The sequence below is a fragment of the Harpegnathos saltator genome, unplaced genomic scaffold (assembly GCF_003227715.2).
Source record: "Harpegnathos saltator strain DR-91 unplaced genomic scaffold, Hsal_v8.6 scaffold80, whole genome shotgun sequence".
NCBI lineage: Eukaryota > Metazoa > Arthropoda > Insecta > Hymenoptera > Formicidae > Harpegnathos > Harpegnathos saltator.
The window spans coordinates 487,862-508,833 of NW_020230649.1; the positions used below are offsets into that span (position 1 = coordinate 487,862).

At 47.4% G+C, this 20,972-nt stretch overlaps 1 protein-coding gene and 1 long non-coding RNA gene across 2 annotated transcripts in view; one reads left to right on the forward strand and one right to left on the reverse strand.

Annotated features, from left to right (window-relative positions):
* The window catches only part of MESR6 (misexpression suppressor of ras 6), a 720,981-nt gene that overhangs the window by 329,170 nt on the left and 370,839 nt on the right, over nt 1-20,972 (reverse strand). The gene's annotated exons all lie outside the window — the stretch shown is intronic.
* On the forward strand, nt 7,231-12,607 carry LOC105183834 (uncharacterized). Its single transcript, XR_003114190.1, has 3 exons — nt 7,231-7,409; nt 8,301-8,485; nt 12,505-12,607. It is a non-coding gene; the product is annotated as an uncharacterized LOC105183834 (long non-coding RNA).

The following is a 20,972-nucleotide window of genomic DNA, read 5'->3' on the forward strand; positions in this document are numbered from 1 at the left end:
ACGCGATCAAGAATTACATGCATGTACTTTGCTTCGACTTGATATTCTGACAAATTGGACAGAGCTCAGATAATTGAGGCGCGATCTCTTTAATAAACTCATTTATCCATCTATTTACCATATATGCTCAATTTGCATATTTATTCGATAAAATAGACGCAATTACGAACCAGATTGCTCGATAATAAGCGCCATATGACGTACGCATCGTGTATAGTATTTTTATTATAAGAAAATATAAAACTACCCAACGAGATTTAAATTTTTCTATCAACGTCGACGCGTAGTTTCCTCGACGACACAAATGTCCGACTTATAAGCAATAATTTCGTTGCATTCGAGAAAAAGATTTATAAGAGGAAACTAATGTTGTCTCCACAGAGAGAAACATTTGAAATTCCAAGCATTGAAAAATTGAGGTTTCGATCCCTATCTCTCTCTCTCGAGCAAATAGATACACCAGGCGTCATGCAAATTGCAACGCCTATCTGTTAGATCTTGCCGCGACTTTCAGCCTAACGTGCACACGCGTAAGATTGAAAATCGTGCGGGTAACCCGCTGGCTAGAACGTCAAGGGCGTACGTGATACGGCGCGCCGGTGCGGAGTGGCTTGTCTTGATTGTTGAAGACATCGCGAGAGCACGTCGCGCTTTCCCGACAACGACGACGAAGGCGGCGAAAACGACGACGACGATGATGACGACGAAGATGACGACGAAGACGACGACGAAGACGACGAAGACGACGACGAAGACGACGAAGATGACGACAAAGACGATGAAGACAACGAAGACGACGACAAAAATGACGAAAACGACGACGAAATCGATGAAGACGACGACGACGACGACAACGGGATGCGTGCGTGAGCACGCGTAGCTACGCGCGCATTGTGTTAATATCTCGTTGTCAGCGGCGACCGGGTGGGGCGACGGTGGGGCTGGACTGATATACTGCCGACACACCCGTCACATTGCGATACGAGAGATATGGCCTGGCAAAGAGCGTGCTTGCAGACCGTACGCGCGCGGCTCCGATTGTGCGAGCGCGAGCGCGCAAGCGTGCGTACGCTCGCGCTCGCACAATCACAAGTGTGCGTATTTGTATGCACATATAGGCAAATAAAGCGCGGCGCAATGTGCGCTACTGGAAATACGCGCGGCGTGATCTGGAGCTGCGTGCATATGCGCGCGGTGCGTACACGTGCGTGTGCCTCCGATGTGCCGGGCGAAACGCACTTGCGCGAAGGCAGGTATGGGACAGAGGCAAAGGTGTTGCGCTAATTAAAAGCTCTTGTGCTGGTTCAATGCCGGAACGTTTCGGACGATGAGTGTTCACGAGTGTGTGCGAGACAAAACGAGAGGTAGCGCGCGAGGAAGAACACGCACGCGATAAAGTCCCCCACCTTTTCTCGCTCCCCGACTTTTCGTCAATCTCGATCCTTAACTCTGATCCTTGACTCTATCGCGATTATCTTATGTGTTCGCGTAACACCTCACTTCCTATTGAACATGCATCGTCAAAAAATTGATTATAAAACTTACCGGATCTCTCTCATCTCTACCGCAAGCTGTAGTCATAGATTTTTTTTCCCCTTTCTTTCTTTTCCTTTTAGCGCGGTTCTTGTGCATAATTTAAAGGAGGGGAAGAGGGACCGCGCGCATCAGCACATTCGGAAAGTGTTTGATGCGTCCATCGAGGTTAAAAGCATGAATGATGACTCGCATGCGATAAATCGGCGAGCAATTTTACTTCTATATAAACCGGTCGGCGCAATATTCACAAGAGACAGGTAACAAGAATGAACAAATTTCCCAGTTTTAGCGGCATCGGCGCATCTGCGTCCTCTCCGCTAATTGAGCCGCACGCAAGATCGATCGATCGATTAACGATGTGAGATGCGTATCGGTGAGGAGTTAATTAAAATAGTGGACGCAAGAGCGATAAGAGAGAGAGAGAGAGAGAGAGAGAGAGAGAGAGAGAGAGAGAGAGAGAGAGAATGATATTAAGATAAAATAAATTTCCGAGTTTCAGCCGATTATCGGCACCTTTACAAATCCCACCCGCTGATCGAATTACACGCGGCTGGAAAGATCGATGGACGATATCGCACGAGTATCGACGGCGAATTAATCGTTCCCCACGCTCGTTGCTCCGACTCCGATCTTGTTCTTTAGACGGCTCGCGTGGCCGATAATAAGCGGGATCGTCCTCCCCTCCCGCTTATCATCGAGAGAGGACGATAAGCTATCGCGGAAAATCGGTACGCGACGTGTTTATCGTCGGGCGAATCGCACAGCCACGCACGCCACGATGAACCGCCGTGCTCGGCGGAATCGTGTTCTCGCCGGGAGTTGGGTGCGACAAGCTGTTAATTATTAAGAAAAAATCGATAATGGCGCGCGGCAGTGCGATCCTAACCTAGGTGGAGCGCGCGCCTTGGCGGCGCACGAAAAAGGAGAGGTAAGAGGTGTAAGGTACATAGAGCGTGCAAAAGGGCCGAATGGATGGACGTGACGCGGGCGCAATCAATCATTCGAGGGATTTACGGGCCTGCAAAGAATGAAGAGGCGAGGGTACACGAGAACGTGCACATGCGAGTGTGTGTCTGTGCGTCTGTGTGTACGTATGTACGTACGTACGTGCATATACGCGCATATACGCGCGTGCTCGCGCGGTGCACAGGCCAGTCGGCCGGGGCTGTTAAGAAATTTTCGATGATGAAACACTTGCGCGGCCGCGCGAGAAGGAACGGATCGTTGTAGGCATTTAGATGATTCCGAGAGATTAGCGGATACGTGTATAGGTCGGTGAAATCTTGTCTCGGAGAGAACGCGCACCACCTTTGCGCTCTCTCTCTCTCTCTCTCTCTCTCTCTCTCTCTCTCTCTCTCTCTCTCTCTCTCTCTCTCTCTCTCTCTCTCTCTCTCTCTCTCTCTCCCCTCTGTCTCGGTAGGCTTAACAAAAGCCCCTGCTAACGCCGCTGACACGAAGCGACGGGTCGCTCGAAGATTAAGATAATTGTGCCTGTCCGGCTCGCGCGCTCGGAAACGCCGGATAAACGCGGTCTCGTAAAAACGTGCAGCACGGTGACGCGTGGGTGGATCGAAAATAGAAACGCTGTCGGCGGCCGGTGCGCACCGCGGCGGTGCGTATCCAACGACGGTCGTCGGGAAGTCGAGCGAGTCGCGCCTTGCGAGTGAGACGAGTGCGGTGCCGGGAGAAAAGCGATTGAAGCGTTGATCGCCGCGTTGACGAGGTTGGAGAACCGATCCGACGCCATTTGAAAACTAGCGTGTCGCTTTTTGATACACTCATTAATCATTTATTTTATTTTGCTTCTTATTCACGGGATCTCGCCCATTAGTGGTCATACAAAAGTGGTCATAAAAAGTCCGTGATATATTGGTACGGCGCGCATGAAAACTTTATGTGAAACATTTTATGCAATCATATTTAATATTTGGCAAAATTTGCTGGAAGATAAAAAGGAAAACTTGTGCGGGTTAATTCGTAGCTATGGGAGAATTTTCTTCGCACGCTGGCTACGGGATAAGGCTAGACTCGCATTTTTGCATAGGAGTAGTCGCCTGTCACACGCTTTACTTCTATTTGAAAAAAGAAAGAAAAAAAGAATGACGACCTGAACGGAAACCTGCCGTCGTCTGGACGGTTATAACGTGAATCCAGGCTGACTCGCATTAGACAGTCAATGCATTGATCACGCGGTGACTTATTGTTGCATTGCGCAAGTCGCGGATACGTATTACCGCTCGGTAAAATATATCAATTGCAGCGAGCCGTTAATGGATACATTTCGCGCGCATTCAATATCGCGCTTGATAATCGAGCGCGGTATTTGGAGCCTATATTTACGGGAAAATTGATCGATCGCCGCGCGGAGCGGAGGCGCGTCTCGAGTGTCGAACGTTCACTTTTCACCGCGATGGAAGGTGCGAAGGCGCGGAGCGTTCTCTCCTCTCCCGCTAAACACGCCGTGGACCCCGAGCGGGGAAAAAGTAAACGCATTTTCCGATCACGACGCGGTTCTCTGTCGGCGTATGCCGCCACCTGCAGCAACGTCGGCTCGACGGATTACACACAAAGCCCCGATCTCATTTTTTAGGGCGTGGGTGGCGCAGTCGCGTTCCAGCGTGCGTTTGCATTCTCGCTCGCTCGCGCGCGCGCGCGCGCGCGCGGCACCGTTTGTTTTTACAAACGAAAGGACGTAATCATAATGGGCGACTTCCACCTTCGGTCAGCTTCTACCTTGGCCGAATTCCATCGAACGCCTACTTCCTGTCGAGCCTCTGAATACAATCTACTGCACTCTGGCGTGCCACGATTTCCCCCTGCTCTTCCGCGCTCTCCATCCTGCCCTCCTCGCGCGGTCCCTTTGTCGCTGAGCCTCTCCTTTTCTCCCGTTTCTCTCTCTCTCTCTCTCTCTCTCTCTCTCTCTCTTGCGCGCGTCGTTACGATTATTTTCTCTTGCGGTTGTAAATTTATAAAGTCGACCGCGTAACCGCCGGCTGCCTTTGTACGAGCCTCGTCGTGGAGAGAGTAGCTCTTTTAAACATCCTTTCGCGTATCGAGCGCGACCGAAACGAGACACGTCCGTCTCTTTGTTTCATGAGCGAATGTGACATTCCTATCGCAACGACGACGACGACGACGACGACGACGACGGAACGAACGGCTGACGCTTGAGAGCAATAACTCCCGTCTCTTTTTGCGACGAATGAAATTTTGCAAATAAATCTTCCGTAGATGCTCGTATTTTTAGAACGCGCGGTTATAATGCAGACGTACATTCACCGCATTGTACATATATACGAACAATTGCAGTCTTTGATCATAATTTGCGTCACGAGGCTGCCCTTATGGGTTGCCTATCCGCCGCAACATCCATCGTTCCACCGCGTCATGCGCCGTTCTGTCGGATGAGAAGCCGCGTGATAACTTTATGAAACAAAACTGGACGGGCACACAATGGTGCATACATTTTTGATTTTTGATCTTGTCGGCATTTTTATCATCGACGAAAGAGTGTTGTACACAAGCGCAATTCGTAAGTCGAAGAGAGCAAAAGTCGAAGGAGTAATGACGCTTAATTAAATTATTCAATAAAAGGTATTTTCTTCTAAAGAAGAAATCCATCATCGCGATATCATTCTACATTTACTTTAAACATATTTTTAATTTGAGATAATGTGACGACCAATTTATTATATAATGGAGGTTGCTGATACCTGCGAAATGAAGAAATTATTTCTCATTAGGTAATATAATTGTACAATTTCAAGCGTCGACGAGTTTTATAATTGAATGATATTATCAGACTTTCAACTACTTATCCCGAAATATAAAATCTTGATTAAATATTAATAATTTCGACGGAAGCGGCAAATATTAGACGAAATATTAGACGAAAAGTGTTATTTTCAAATAATACAAATACGCGACACACTTTTCTCATTGATCGTTTGTACACCCAACTTTCCAACATCATTCGGGATCGGTATGCGAGATAAAAGAAAGCATCTATCGCGTCTAGAGTCAAATCGCCTGCTGTCAGTTAAAAGTGGAACAAGAAACAGCGCGAGGACGAAGACGAGGAAGGAGCAGACCGAAGGAAGTGGAGGCTGTCGAGAAACGTTTCTTCCCACGACGTGGTCCCAGACATTTGGTCCAATAATAACACTAATTTCGTCTACCGGGGAAACCTATTGTCCGGTCGATGCGTCTACAGCGGATGCAGCCCTTTTATTGTACGACGACGACTACGACGACGTAACGTACGACAACGACGACGACGTAGATGTACATGCGTGGGGATGTATGAAATACGTCGGTTCCACGGGCCTTCACCTTCCGGTTTCGACCGTAGATTCGTTTCGTTATAAAAGATCGAAACTCCTCCTTGATACTGTGTAACGTATGGCCGGACGCGACGGCGCGGCGGCCTCAACAAGATAAATAGCGAGCTCAAAGATTCCGTCGAGAGTCCAGGTGTTCGAAAAGAAAATCGCTCGCCTCTTGTCTCGGACGCTTAGTGAATGATTTTGTCCAATTAACGTACAAAGGCTCGTACAATTATGACCCATCGCAATTCTCCTTCGTTATGGACATGTGATAGTCAACTGGGACGACTGTTTAATGTCAGATCGCTATTACATCATTATTCTCGTCGATGCTTTTTTACGAGAAAAAATCATTTTCATACGATCGAAAATTTTGTGATAATGTATAGATATTGCAGAAAACACATCTTTTCTTGGAATTGTGAGACAAATATTCTTTTTTTTTTTTCTTTGCTTGTTCCCCCCTGTTTCTTTTTCCTTTTCTAAAGAATGCCGTCGACCTGTTGTGTATACCTTTGAAGAAAAGCACACAATTGTAATAAAAATATTAAATTTATTCTTGCTTCTAATACTTAACCATTCATATCTTTTAAAAAAGGTGCGTGAAACCTCGATCTCGAATATATCGAAGCGAGTGAAGAGAGAGAGAGAGAGAGTGAGAGAGAAGGAGAAAGAGAGAGAGAGAGAGAGAGAGAGAGAGAGAGAGAGAGAGAGGATGAGAGAGAGAGAGAGAGAGAGAGAGAGAGAGAGAGAGAGAGGATGAGAGAGAGAGAGAGAGAGAGAGAGAGAGAGAGAGAGAGAGAGAGAGAGAGAGAGAGAGAGAGAGAGAGAGAGAGAGAGAGAGAGGATGAGAGTTGAAGAGAAAGAAAATGTGAGGGAAAAAGAAAGAGTAAGGGAAAGTGATAGAATGATGGTGAGAGGAAGGGAGGGAGAGGGAAGAGATGGAGAGAGAGAGAGAGAGAGGAGAGGGGGGAAAGGGAGGGAGGAGTGAGGAGGAGGGAACGGAGAATCAGCTTCTATATTCAGGACCGTCTTGAATTCATCTTTAAATGCTTTTTAGCCAATAGAACGATGCATATAGCATCTGAAGATGAACTCAAGATGGTCTGGAATAGAAATGTTAAACGTCGAAATTCATTGGTTATATGGTTACGCGTTACTATGCAGAAAATATGGAATTTCAAACTGTATGCTCCTAATACATCGTATGTTGGAGTCGGATATTATTAAACTTATATTACACTATAGGGATTATTTTTATGATTTATAATATTTATTCTAAACTTTAATATGAATAAGCTAAAATGACGCGCGCGTAGCGCGCGCTTGTAGTGTTTTAGTTGCGTATGAAAATCCGAAATGAGCATTCGGAGCGTTGAAAAACAATAACGTTCACAGTAAGGTCAACGGTGAGGAAAACGATGTGTTTACGTTTCAAAGATAGAGACGCGAACCATAACAGATAAAAACGATGTCGCGCGATGAAGGTAGTTAGTTGCTGTTGAACGCCCGAGATAGACGTGCCATCGCCACTCGCGCAGAAAGTTGGTGAGTGTTAATCAAATCATTGTTTTCTAATATTCATCGTATGATCATTGTTCCCTTTACGCAATTAGCTGACTTCTTAATTTCGAATACCGTGCGTCGCGTCGTGTGTTTTCCCTTCGACATCGGTCCGATTCAGATGTTTTCTTGGTCGCCGCCGTGCGTTTTCCCGGGGGGCCCGGTATGACCTAAGTGATCTGAGCCAGCAACTGAGAGGGACATCTCGTGTGCTTTCCCTTGATGTCCATTGTACATCTTGGTGCTGAATGGTGAGCTTTAGGCTGGGATCCGTTGGTGATTTCCTCCATTTTCTCTTGGAGATCTCCGACTGTTCGCCATCGGTTCGAGTGTGCGCATACCCATTCGGACCGCCATTTTTAATCAATTATCGCGTGAGGTAATTGCGCGAAAACCTGACTCGAAGATGTTCTGGCACTCGGTGCGTCTCCGTATCCCGCTCGAGCTTCACCGACGAGCGTCTGAATTATATAATCGTTATGCTATTTATTGTTTTCTTTGTGTTTACTACCTCGAACTGCTCGTCTATTCATTCGGCTCTTAGTGAGTATGCATAAGGCAAATGAACAAAGAAAAGAAGGTCATGTCTATAGGGACTCGCTCCCATGTTATTTGTACATCCTATACGTTACTCTTACAGAATATACGAGAATATACATAAATTTTTCTTCTTCTAGAAAGGTATCACGAATACAAATATAATAAATCCTCCCTAATTTTTCAGACGCTCTTTAAACGATTTTATAGCTTTTGTGTTATTTTAGCTTATTTATAGACTCGTAATAAACGACTATAAAAGCTATACATAATTATAACTCTTAAAATATGACTATAACTAAATTATGGTACTGAAAAAGAAATTCATTAAAATTATAGGTTTGTGAATCGGGAAGCCGGGAGAGAAAATCCGGGACACGAGAGACGATACATCTCTATAAGTCATCAATACCAACACAATCAACAAAACCAGCAGAGTAAACTGCCGTCAACGGCCAATCATCGTTATACGACAACAAAGCCAGCGCATCAAAACAATCGACGACGGTCCAAACATTCCGAAGGTAAGAAGCAGTTAACCCATTCCCCATTATCCTTTTTATTTATTATTTAATATTCGTTTTTATCTCACGTATTCTATTTTCGCTAAGTAAGTCGTATAATTAATACATTGCCCAAGTTATATATTATCAATACATTGCTGATTAATACATATAATTAATTATATATTGCTAATTGAAGTGAAGAGGATACAGATGAGACGCGAATGAACAATATTGAGATAACCGAATATTAAATAATTCTGAAACGAGTCTTTCTTGAGGACTCGACATGCACGTAAATAAACGAGTAAATATATGTAATATATATGTAATATGAAGGTAAGAACGACAAATATACACACTGAATTTTGACCTTCTCCATTGATCTTTCAAGTTCAACGGAATTTACAGGATTAATGCAGAACTCAAATTTCCACTCAGAATAGCGTCCAAAGTTTTTTATGTGTATGGTACGAGCCGGCCTTACGAGTCCTCCTTAATTATGCTCGTCGGCGAGACGCCGACGAGATTCCAACACGGTACTCGTGCCGGAAGTCATACGCTTTGTAAATACCTATAGTAGAAAGCTCGCCAACATTCCACATCGTCGCCGAAACAGAGAAACGCACTCTCGATCGACGACGACGCATCCTGCACGCGAACCGATCGCGCAAACGATCGCAGGCAAACGATTTACACGGTACAGCCTGACAAATAAGCGGATAATTAAGATTTACAGTCCAGTCAGTGTAATTTTATGCATCACAGGTGCGCCGGCGAAAGTGCCGATAGGCACCGGCTCGTAAGTCGGTAACGTTCCATACACATGTCACGTGGAATCGAAACTAAACAGTAAAATATAGTCTTTTATTGTCTGCCGTACAAGATGGCTGAAATATATTTAAGAGAGTAACAAGAGATAAAAAATAGAAAAGGGATGAGCAAAACGGTTTCTTTTAGCGACAATATAAATTTACACCTTCACAGAGAGAATATTATAGTTCTTTCATATATATTTTTAATTTTGCCATGATTTCTACAGTATAAGAAACAGATTGTTAGCGGAGTTTCTCTCTCGCTAAGGAATAAAGTAAATTTTTCGATAAATTTCAGTTCTTAAGATACTCAAAAATACGTATACGAAGAAAGCGAATTGAGATAGAAAATTAATAACATTATAACAATAATAAATTAAGAGATGTCGACATATTCCTCGGTAACAGAATTCTCAACAATAATAATTTTCACTATAAAATTCTCTCCGTATTGAGGTGACAAAGTTGAGTTGACAGAGAGAATTTTTATTGCCAGTTGACATTACATTGGCATTTTACAAACATTTGACATTTTATTGAAAAGTAGCATTGTACAAAAACTCGCTTCAAATTCTTATAAATAAAGTATGGTAGAAATAATATTGATATATTACTGTACTGATGTCGCGTGTTGATCGATTTCATAAAAATGTTGCTCTAACTCGATACCCGCGATATTGTGAAACAACACACTCTAAAGACGCGATGCACAATGCGTCGTTTAAGAGTTCCAACAAACGAGTCTCGCGATGCAGTCCTGATTCCGCGATTATCGGGCGTATATCGTCACAGTGTGTTACGCGCTCTCCGGCGTAATGACAGAGTCCGCGATGAAAATGTTCCGGTATCGGCGCGAAAGCTGCGCGGAGAACGGATTTTCCCACGAAATCTCTCGCTGCGTTTCCGCAAATGGACTTTCAGACCTTCTCGCCGCGATAACACCGCACGCTCCGTTTCAATCTCCCGCGCGACGCGCTGCGTGTAGCATCGCGTGGGTATTAACGACGGTGGGAGACGCTGCTCGAGGAGAGGGGGAGACGCCGATAAAATCTGGGCCATTAGAGCACCTCTTTCTGTCATTGTGTATTTTCCACGCTGACGCGGCACGCTGGCGCGGCATACTATCGTCTTTTCCCCTCGCCGTTCATTTACCGCTTCCGGCCTTCACCTTCGGTGACGTATCTCTTTCTCTCTCCTTCTCAGTTTACGACTTCTCGCGAAGTCTTCTTCGGTGCACTTTACTCCGGCGTCTGGCATAAAACACTTCTTTCGTCGGTTACACATCGCGTGGAACGTTGCCATTCGTTATGACTGGCATTTTTCCTAAACCCGAACTCGAGACATACGCGTGCGTGTCCGTCTCTGTCGTGCGACTTCCGTTCGTCGCGCAGGGAAGAAAAGCCTCTCTCTCTCTCTCTCTCTCTCTCTCTCTCTCTTTCTCTCTCTCTCGGATATTCCGACTTCCTCTTCGCGCACTCGGCCAATTTATTCACTGCAAGTACCGGGGTGTAATCGCTCATTCAATTACCATCACCTATATCGGCTTTACAATTTTTCCGAGAAGGCGTATCAACGTTCTCTCTCCTTCCCCTCCCCCCCCCTCTTTCTCTCTCTCTCTCTCTCTCTCTCTCTCTCTCCATCTCTCTTCTCTTCGCTTCTCTTCCCTGTCGTTCCCCCTCGTTCTTTGAGAACACAAACGAGCCGCAAGCAACGCCTCGCGCCTTCGCTTTCATCTTCCGCCTGAGATCCATCGCAGAGTGTATCGTTTGCTCTCCTTGCGGGCAATATTCCACGAACATTATCGCGATCGTCCTTCTCGCGCGGATATTAGATACAGGTCTCTTAAGCACGAATTTCCGCGCAATTTTACACTCCGGGAATTGTACGTCGATGGTAAACGCGCGTGAGAGAAGAGATAGGCGGATAGATGCAGAGTGAGAGAGACAGAGAGAAAGAAAGAGGACGAGAAAGCCTTCGACAATGGCCGGGGCGAGGGTTTCCAAACGCGAACGCGATAGGTGGGAAATAACCTTTTGCTGGAAATTAAAGTCATGGGAAGCACGGCCGGCCGGCCGGTCGCGGCCGGAGTAGAATTAGTATTATAAATCGCGTCGCGCGCGCGCGATAATCTCTCGCGGCTCGGGGCACCTTCTTTGTTTCTTTGTTTATCATTACTCGGCGCGATCTCTCTCCACTTGGTATGCTCACGCGCGCTATCTCCAGATCTCCGATCTCCGCGATGCGGCTTTAATAAATACAACTCCGTTCGGCGTTCGTTCAGCGTTCGCCTCACTGTCATTCTCCTGAGTAATTTCTTCCTGTTGATCGCAGATAAGGAAGCGATCGGTTCATACTGAACCGGCAGGTTGCCTGCCGTGTTTTGACCGGGTTGATAGCCACCAGATAACCAGTTAGAATGAGACGTTACAATGATACCGCTCGGAGCTATGAGGAGAGAACGAGCCGGTGTGAATACGCGTATTATGACTAAAGTTTCTGTTCCTGTCCGTCGTCGGACATGCGAGACTCGTAATGCGTTTACCGCGCTCGAACCGCGGACGCGACCGACTTTATGACCGTAAGAAAGACGTTTCCTCGACGCCTTGGCGCGTTCCTCAAATCACCGCAATCAAGAGGCACGGTAGTACCTCGCGCCAAGTTCAAGCGCAACGAAGTTGCGCCCGAACGACACCGAAGCACCACACCGCGTGCCTATATTACGCGAAACTGCGAGTTGAAACGAGGTGAGATATTCATATCTCAGTAATGGTTAAACCGATCGAGGTTTTTTCAGTCCCAATCGATTCGGCCTTAAAAAATAGGAAGAAAAGTGTCCTTGTGCTTTTTGTGTACTTTGTCTCTAAGTGTAGATATTTTAAAATAAAGTCCAAATCATGGAAAATCTCGATTCGGTAAGAAAGTAAGAAACGTTAGACCGCAGAGGAGGGGATTTGTGCATCTCCCTTTTCCGATAACAGAGGCGTTACAAGCGCGCTGAAGAAGCAGTGAGTGCGAATAAGCAAGCGATAGAGAGTGAGAGAGAGAAGAATATTGCTAGAATATAGAAGCAGAAATGTGCGAGAAAGAAAAAGACAGCGAGAGCGAGAGAAAGAGAGAGAGAGAGAGAGAGAGAGAGAGAGAAGCCAAAATTGTTTGCATTAAATATTTTTTATTGCATTGTTATATTAACTAATTTATTATAATAACAAGTACTTTTTGTTACAGATCTGCTGGAGTTTGCGGCCACGCGAAAGCTGCGGTTACCGGGACGCAATTTCGACGGACGCCGATGCCGCACCGGAGGATCCGGTTCGGGCCGAGCAGAGTCGGCTTGAAGGTGAGGTTCACCGATCGTTTGTACATTTCTTCTTGATTCATTGCGATCGAAAACCGAGCGATTGGAATAAAAGCCGTTGAATTACAATGGCAAAGGATCAACGTTTGTATCTGCGCGCGCGCTTCCGCGAATTGAACTCAACCTAATCTAACTTTTAACCTAACGGTTTAACTAACGAAACTATATTTTTTGTTACAGATCCGCAGCAGAACGCGGCTGACTCTGTCTGCTGTGTATCGGTGAGTCAGAGAAAAAAAGACTTGTTTATAAAAATTTTTATGGTGATGGGTGTTTGCAATATCTCGAGAAAATTAATGCGATTTAATTATACTGTTTTCACACGTTGCTCGAAATAATCAGGAGATCGTGTCCTTCAATGACCGTATTACACAACAGAATTTTTATGATATAATATATATTTCTCTCTTTTATATTTATTCTGAATCATTAGAAGATACAGATATAAATGCTTTAGTTTGTTATTATATTGAAATCAAGATATGGAATTATTTGCTGCGATTCAATTAATATAACTCCTGCTTCGAGTAGTGTGTGATGTTAAAATTTGATCAGAATTGCGCCATCGCACGTGAAATTCTTCATTACTTATCTTATTTGGCTTGATAAATTTTATGTCCGTCGAGTTTATCAATTTTCTACGCGTACATTCTACATTTTTCACGCGTGTCAGAAGCGATAATATTTCATTTGAAATGACCGATAAATTCGGTACGCGCGTTTATTTACATTACAACTTGGTCCTTACGAAACAGGACGTGCGTTTCTTTCGAATTATCGTTCGCGAAACAAAATATTTTCGTTTTTCTCTCTTGTCTAAACGTCGTAATTTTCATTGGCGATTGATTCTACGCGAATCGCGTCTCACGTATACATTCTCGGAACGTTGCAGTATCGTGTTTACTTCTTATTGAGATAAAAATCTCATCCCTTGAACGCGACCATATATGCTTCTTTGTCTCGCCATTCTTTTTTCTTAAATCCCATCGAAATTAATGAAAGAGAAAAGATAAACAAAAAGAAAGAAAAAAGCGACAAAATATTGTGAAAAGAGAGTTCCTCTTTTCATTCGTCCTGGATGCTGAGGAGACTGGACATTGGACGGATGCAGAGTCACAGGAGTCAACGAAAGTCGGTGAGTGTGCAAATCAAACGCAAAGAAAGTGTCATAATTTGCAATGCATGCTCATATATAAATCGCATTGGTTTTCCGCCAGAAATAATAAAAAATAGTGCGCGATAATATGCGTTCATATTTAGTTTAATATATAAAATTACGTGCGAAGAAAGAAGTGCGACATATTGTTATTTGGAGTTCTCGTGAGGTTCTTGCGAGGTTCATTATTTTCAATGTTCACCCGAGCTGTGAGATAGATAAACAATATATTTTCCAATGTGCTATTTGGGGTGTTCAACTTCTACTATTGATTAAAGAACAAAAGCATCGTCTGCAGACTTTGAAATGCGTTTTATTTTGAAATGATTACTTACGGGTGCTTTTCATTCGCATTTCTTGATTTCACATCTTCTTCCTTCAAATTTTCCTGTCCTAATGTCATTGAAAGTATTATTCGAGTATCAGCAACGTTGCTATCGAGTGAGGAAGATCCTCCCCCAAACTATCGCCCAAACTCAATTCTGTCGATTTGACAACATTTCTTTCGCTTGTGCGATTTTATATCTTACAGCGCGAAAGATGCCGGTGCACTCGGGAAGCGCGTCGTGTTGTTCGAATCGAACGACACGCGTCTTTCCTCGATACGAGTATAAAAAGAACAATTGACGGAGAAAATGTACGATCGAATGAAGGAAACCGAAAGTAAATGAGTTAAATGGACGAAAATTAAAGTAAGATATAAAATGGGCGTGACTTTTTCGTTCGTAGAATGTTTAAGAAAGAAAAATCCGTATCAACTGGCGACGATGAGAGAACAATAGACAAAATAAGCGCGAGGTGACGACTCGCCGCCGCCGCCGCCGCCGCCGGTTTGTGGCAAATTTCACGTCGTTATTTCCGGATTAAGAACACGAGAAACAGAAAAGAGATCGCGGGGATGTACGGCCGCAAGAGCGAGCAATTTAGTCGCGTCGCGGTGATAGCTTGCGCCCGCGGCGGCTTCGGCCTCGCCGCAAGGCGACACAGGACGAGAGCGGCTATTGCGATCGCGGATATTGCAGCTATTGCACCTGATAACGCTAGGAATCCCGGTAGCCCGGCGAATTTCAATCTCGCGGGTTACTTTTGCCTTGCACGGCCTGTCAACGTATTTCCAGCGCACCGCGCGAGCCGCGCGCTGCCTTCCGCAGATATCATCGCGCGGCCGGGCGATACGTAAATTACCGGCTCATTTTGAGCAAGCTGGTCATGCGAGCGAAGTAGAATTGGCTCATGCCTTCGCCGCCGGCCGTTCCGTACGTACGTCGTCCTCGCCTCGCCTCGCCTCGTCTCGTCCCTCTTTACCTCCTCCAGGAACGTTCATGCATTAATGTCGCGGCACACGCACGCACACGGATCCTAGCGGCTCCGTCGCCGCCGCCGCCGCCGCCGCCGCTCGTCCATTTCCTGCTAATTAAATTAGCGTATCGGCCGTCGTCCAGTGTATGTACGTGTGCGTACGTGTGTGTGTCATGAGCGACCCGGGAGCCGCGTTTCTCCCGTGAGTTTAACGACCCCCGTCCCCCTGGCCCCTCCGTCTCCGCCTCCCTCTTCGTCTTCATCAGTCGACGCCGCCAATTCCCAGGAGCCTCGTATCGGTCGCGACCGTTGTTCTCATTAGGATAAAACATACGAGTCGAGCGGTTAACCGAATTACCGATCGCGTTACCGCGAACAGCCACCGCGCGACGTTCCGGGTTGACTCTTGGGTGCATCGGCGCGAATTCAAAGAATGCATCTACCGCTTCTCTCTCTCTCTCTCTCTCTCTCTCTCTGCTCACCGCGCTTTTCTTTGCGAAAATGTCACGAGTCCCTACGGTTGAATTTCTTTTCCCTCGGCGACCTATACGCATCAGGTCGTTGCAAAGAAAACGACCGACTCTCTTTTAGGCCGTCAGAGGCGCAAAGTTCATTCGTAACGGTGCGATGTTATGATCATTCAAGGTGGTGACAGCAGTTTAACGCATTATGGCTCTCGTTTTGGCGGTCGAGAATTAATCGACAACGCGTAAAGTACAAGTTACAAGTGGATCGCACGATGTAACAACAAGCGCCTGAATGATTTTCACAGTGCGACTCGCGGTTACCTTGGAGCAAAATCGCGCTCAAACGACGGGAGACGGCACTTTCGACCTGGTAACAAACCAAGCGCCCATCGTGTCTCCCATGACACGCTGGTGGCTCAATAATTTAATACTTGTTACGATACGTACATATACACCGGAATTTATCGCGCGAACCAATAGCGACCGCAAATCGCGTTAATCCGGCAAACACGTTCAGCAGGCCTCCTAATGCGTATCACGGCCACATCGATATACGGCCTCATTCTCCTCTCTCTCTCTCTCTCTCTCTCTCTCTCTCTCTCTTTCCCTGTAGCGCAGTGTGAGATCGCGCACGGAAACCACTCCTGGAGCATCTACCTACCTGCCTACCTGCTTGCCTACCTACTCGCGCAATTTCGATCGCGCAATTGCGCTGACACGGGATGCCGCTTCTACCGTGCCTTCTCGCTGCGTCCGCGATTGAGACCCGCGGTAGCGGGTATCGCGGTAGCCGATCAAATCGCCGAAATCCCTCTCGGCAGCGGGCAACACACGCGATCCAAAGCGATCATTAGCGTCGGCATGTCGACGACGAGCGCGATTGCCGGAATCTCGCGCGGCGGCTTGGAGCGGCGCGCTCGAGCGAAAGCGTCTTGCTCGTCTAATTGCGATCGCGGTGCAAATGGGACGGGCATGCATCGGAACGGATATACGTGTCGTCACTGTGCCCAGAGGCGGACAATCGGAAGGATTGTTTCCAAGAAGGCGGCGTCTCTCGTGTACGTAATTGCCGCGGCGTGCGCGACCGCGAGGCGCGCGGACGTAATAAGGAAACGATTAAAATAATCGGCATAGCGACCCATTCAAGTATTATAGAGATCGTCGCGCAACCGATTTTTACGCTGACACCACATACGTGTGTACGTACGAGAGGCGGCCGCATAAAGCGCCGGTGTGAAACGCGGAACCCCGGCGAATCCGGTCAGAGGCTCGCTACGGTTTCTCCATGCGCGCGCGCGCGCGCACTATGCTAATAACTTCTTCGCGCGACTTCCTAGTTGATTTCGATTCGCCGTCAGACACCGAGAGAAAGAGAGGAAAACCATAACGCGGGGACGGTCATAACTCGGCGGACTTTTCCAACGCGGGTAGCGGCGGAATTCCGCCAATTGTCTCTCGCCGACCTAACACGATACGAGAAACTTGATATTCGCCAGAAATTCAATATTCGTCGGCCGTGAGACGCGCGATAAGATCGGTCGTACGAGCTGTACGCGCGCGCGCGCGTGTTACTTACATGCGTGTTAAGCCACGTTCTCACGTGGGATAAAAAAGAGAGGTAATTATCATATTTAGAGGCTGATTCTCGAAAGCCGCGAGGGGGATTACGGGGGACGAGCGCGTCCGCGAGGTTGTAATTTATCCCGACGTGGAACGCGCGGAACAAAGGGATTCTGCTGAACAGGTCGCCGCAGTTGGTTAAATGAACAACGGGCGCTCCTCCTGCCCACCTCCCTCGCTCACTTTGCCGACCTGCGAGCTATTTTTAGCAACGCAACCGACGAATCGCCGTCGCAGTTGACAGAGTCGCGAGCGAAACGATATTATCCAAGGTCGCGATCGGCGCGAATTACGTTTGCGAAGCGTCACCACCGCCACCGCCGCCACCGCCGCCGCCGCCGCCGCCGCCGCCGCCGCCGCCGCCGCCGCTATTAGGCGCGACACGCAGGTTATCACCGGAAGTTACCAACTAAGGAAAACTCGGCGCATCGCTCGAGAGGACGTAATGGGACGGAGCGGGCGATATTTATGGCCAAGCGGGAGCGATACGCGTGTCTCGGTTTCGCCATTAGTCGCCGATCATCCAGACAGCTGCGCGATCTTTCGCGAGCGGCCTTGCGAGAAAGGGAAGGAAAAACCACTTGCAAATTTACGAGAAGTTACGTAGCCTTGGAGCGAGATCGCAAAGTGACAGACGCCGTTCCCCAAAGACGGAGCGATCGCGTTAGCGACGCGATTCGCGCGAGGAGCTTGCAGCTTTGCCTGCTCGGCAGTCTATTTAATTACATGATAAAGTCCGACATGTTCCGGCTGAAAATTTAAAAAAAAGTGATGAAATGACGCAACTGTTTCAATTTTTCCACATAATCACCCTTTATTTCAATAGATTTTTTAGAAATATGTTTCTTGAAAAATGGGTTGATTGTTCTATTGTATAATTGGAAATCACTGGAAAAATATTTTGAATTTTTGTACTCAACACTGCGAAAATATATATATATATATATATATATATATATATATATATAATCATTAGGATGATAAGATAGGCTCTAAATCGAGGCTGTACAGGACGGGTGATTCCTTATTTTTAAAATAAAAGTCTGATTTGCACAGAAAAAACAAATGATCAACGATGAAAAATAATCGTTAAATTATCTTAAGGACCAAGGTTCAGAATATTTTTCCAATAGTCTAGAAAAATTAATTTATTGCCTGAAAAGGCGACTTAAAATGAAGGGTGATTGTATGAAAAAATAGAAATGGTTGTCTCATTCATGGTATCGTCCTTTCTAATATTTCCGGGCCTGAAACCATTGGACTTCACCGCGTACATGATCGTTGCGTTGTGCTCGTTCAATTAAACACACTACCAATTTTACATTAGGAACGCTTCTTTTTTTACGGGGGGCGGGGGCGGGGGCGGGACATTGGGTTTATTCTAATTCGCGCTGCGCTGCGGCGTCCATAATAACGACATTTCGCTCGTGTCACGGCACACGTTAATTGCACACGCGCTCGTGATGCGCGCGCGTACAATACGAGTCGACGTGCGCGAATCGCTCGGTAATTAGCGGCGTCGCTTACACGCGATCGGGCACGTGCTCGATCTCGCGCGGAGGTTACGTGTTGCCCGGCGCTGCTGCACGCGCGAAGAAGTCGCGCTATCGGGCCGGCGTTAATAAGAACCTCGCTGAAGAAGCACCTCGTATCCGCGTGAATCATCCTCGTCGCTGATTTGCGGCGGGGATCATAGACGTTCGCTCGAGCCTCGGCCGTTTCGCGTGCGCGTTTTCCACGAAGATTACCAGATATTTATGAGATCGCGCGCGCGCGAGTAAGTCGTCGAAAGTGGCGGTCGCGCCACCGCCACCGTTGCCGAGATTTATGAGACTTCCTCGGCCGCGCGCGCGCGCGCTGCAGCTCGGCTTAACGCAACACGCGTGCACGCGCGGATGACGCGCGTCGTCCTTCCACGTTATTAACTCCCGTCGCCGCGCTCCGGTCGCTGCGCTCTCTTCGCGCCCATTTCGCGTCTGTGCACACGAGGATCGCGCGAGAGTCCACTTCTCGCTGCCCATTGCGCGTCGCTCGCTCGACGCGAGAGCACGACAGACGTCGGACGAAGGATATCTATCTAACGATAGGCGGAAAAGAGGATGCAGGGATCCCGAGAGAGATGCGCGTGTCGTTTCTCACGCGCGAAAGGCGAGTCGCAAGTCCGCGAGAGCCCGATAACGCGCTGCAACGCAAGATCGCGATCGTCCGACGAGATGCTCGTCGGTCCGGTCGGACGAGCGATGCGAGCGAGGAGAGCGAGGAACGCGCGAGCAAGATCGATACACGGACTCGTGAAAATACTCGCGCCGGCCTCGACGGAGTTACGACGGAGTCGGGATGAGACACCGCGCGCGCGCCTGGACACGTAACAAATGTCATCCGCGCCTCGCTCATTCTCCTCTTTCCTTTCCGCCGCCGCGACCTGCCCATTCTTTTTTCCGTTTATTGTCGCGTCACTCCTTTCTCAGCGGGAACGAGCACGCCGATAGTTCGCATCGCCGCGCCCAGATGCGGCTGCCGCGCGCATAGAGACGCGCGATATGCACCATATATATAATAAATAAATACACGCTACACACAAACACACATGCATACGTATGTACATATATATATATATATATTAACCGCGGGCACTAGCCGATCGTGAATTATTGATGGCTTCATCCAGGGACTCTCGACGGCACCAGGTGGCCGAGTTCCGCTCCTTGTCCTCCTCGAGCGGAGGAGAATCGACGACGGCCGGGTGACTCGCTCGCGCAGCGAGAAGAACGGGAGAGAGCGAGTTTAGTTTACGGTGTGGCGATGTTTGACTAATGCTCCGCAATTTCGGCTTTTGTCATTGCCCCCGGATCGCCCGCTGAGACGATCGACGAGGGAGAGCGGTCGGTTAACCGACCCTCGAATTTTCGGCTCGTCCTTCGTGACCGCGTCGATCGGCGGCGACCCGCCGAGGCTGTTGTATCGCTTAATCGTAGACCCTCGGACGTAAATGACGCGCGCAAGAGCTGCCCGCTGAACGATTCGCCGCGAGGATGATGATTTCTTCATTGCGTGGATTTGGAGAAGGATTCTCGTGGATGGGAAGTGGCGGGTGTAATTGTCGTTTATTTCTCTTTCATTGTATGAAACATGAGTCAAGTATGATGGTAAATTAGTATGTATGCATGAAATACAAGCTGAACGTAAATTAGAAATTTAAATCAATTGAAATGCAAGTGAAAGATGTCGCGTCGAGTTGTCGCAATTTTTTAAGCAGAGAATGATTGAAATCTCGCAATTATTTGAACACGAAATTAATTAACTCTGCAACGGCAAAGTGCCGCAAAGAGTATCGCGACGCGCAGCGCGCATCACGATTGCGAAGCATTAATATTTATTTCAGGTAAAGTCACAGAGCGTTTGTCTCAAGCTTATTGTCGGCAACTCCTTGCGCCGCACTATCGGCATTCGACGCATCGCGTTACTCGCGCTGCCTGGCGCGTTACTGGGGTGGAATAATTACGACGATAGTATCGCGCCACTTCTAAAACACACGTCCGACGACGCGAGGCGCACAGCGCAAAATAACGTAGACAAAGGCGCGAGGTAATACGCGTCGTGCCGCAATTCTTTCGTCCGCTTCTTCATTCCGCTGACATTTCACATTCGCGCGATCGGTAGAGATGGCAAATTAGCTCGACACGCGCCGCCGCCGCCGCCGCCGACGACAGAGAAAATCGCGACGTGTTGCGTGTTTGCGCGGAAACAAACGTGAGGCAAACGTTTCCCTCCGTCGCGTCGCGTCGACGTGACGAGA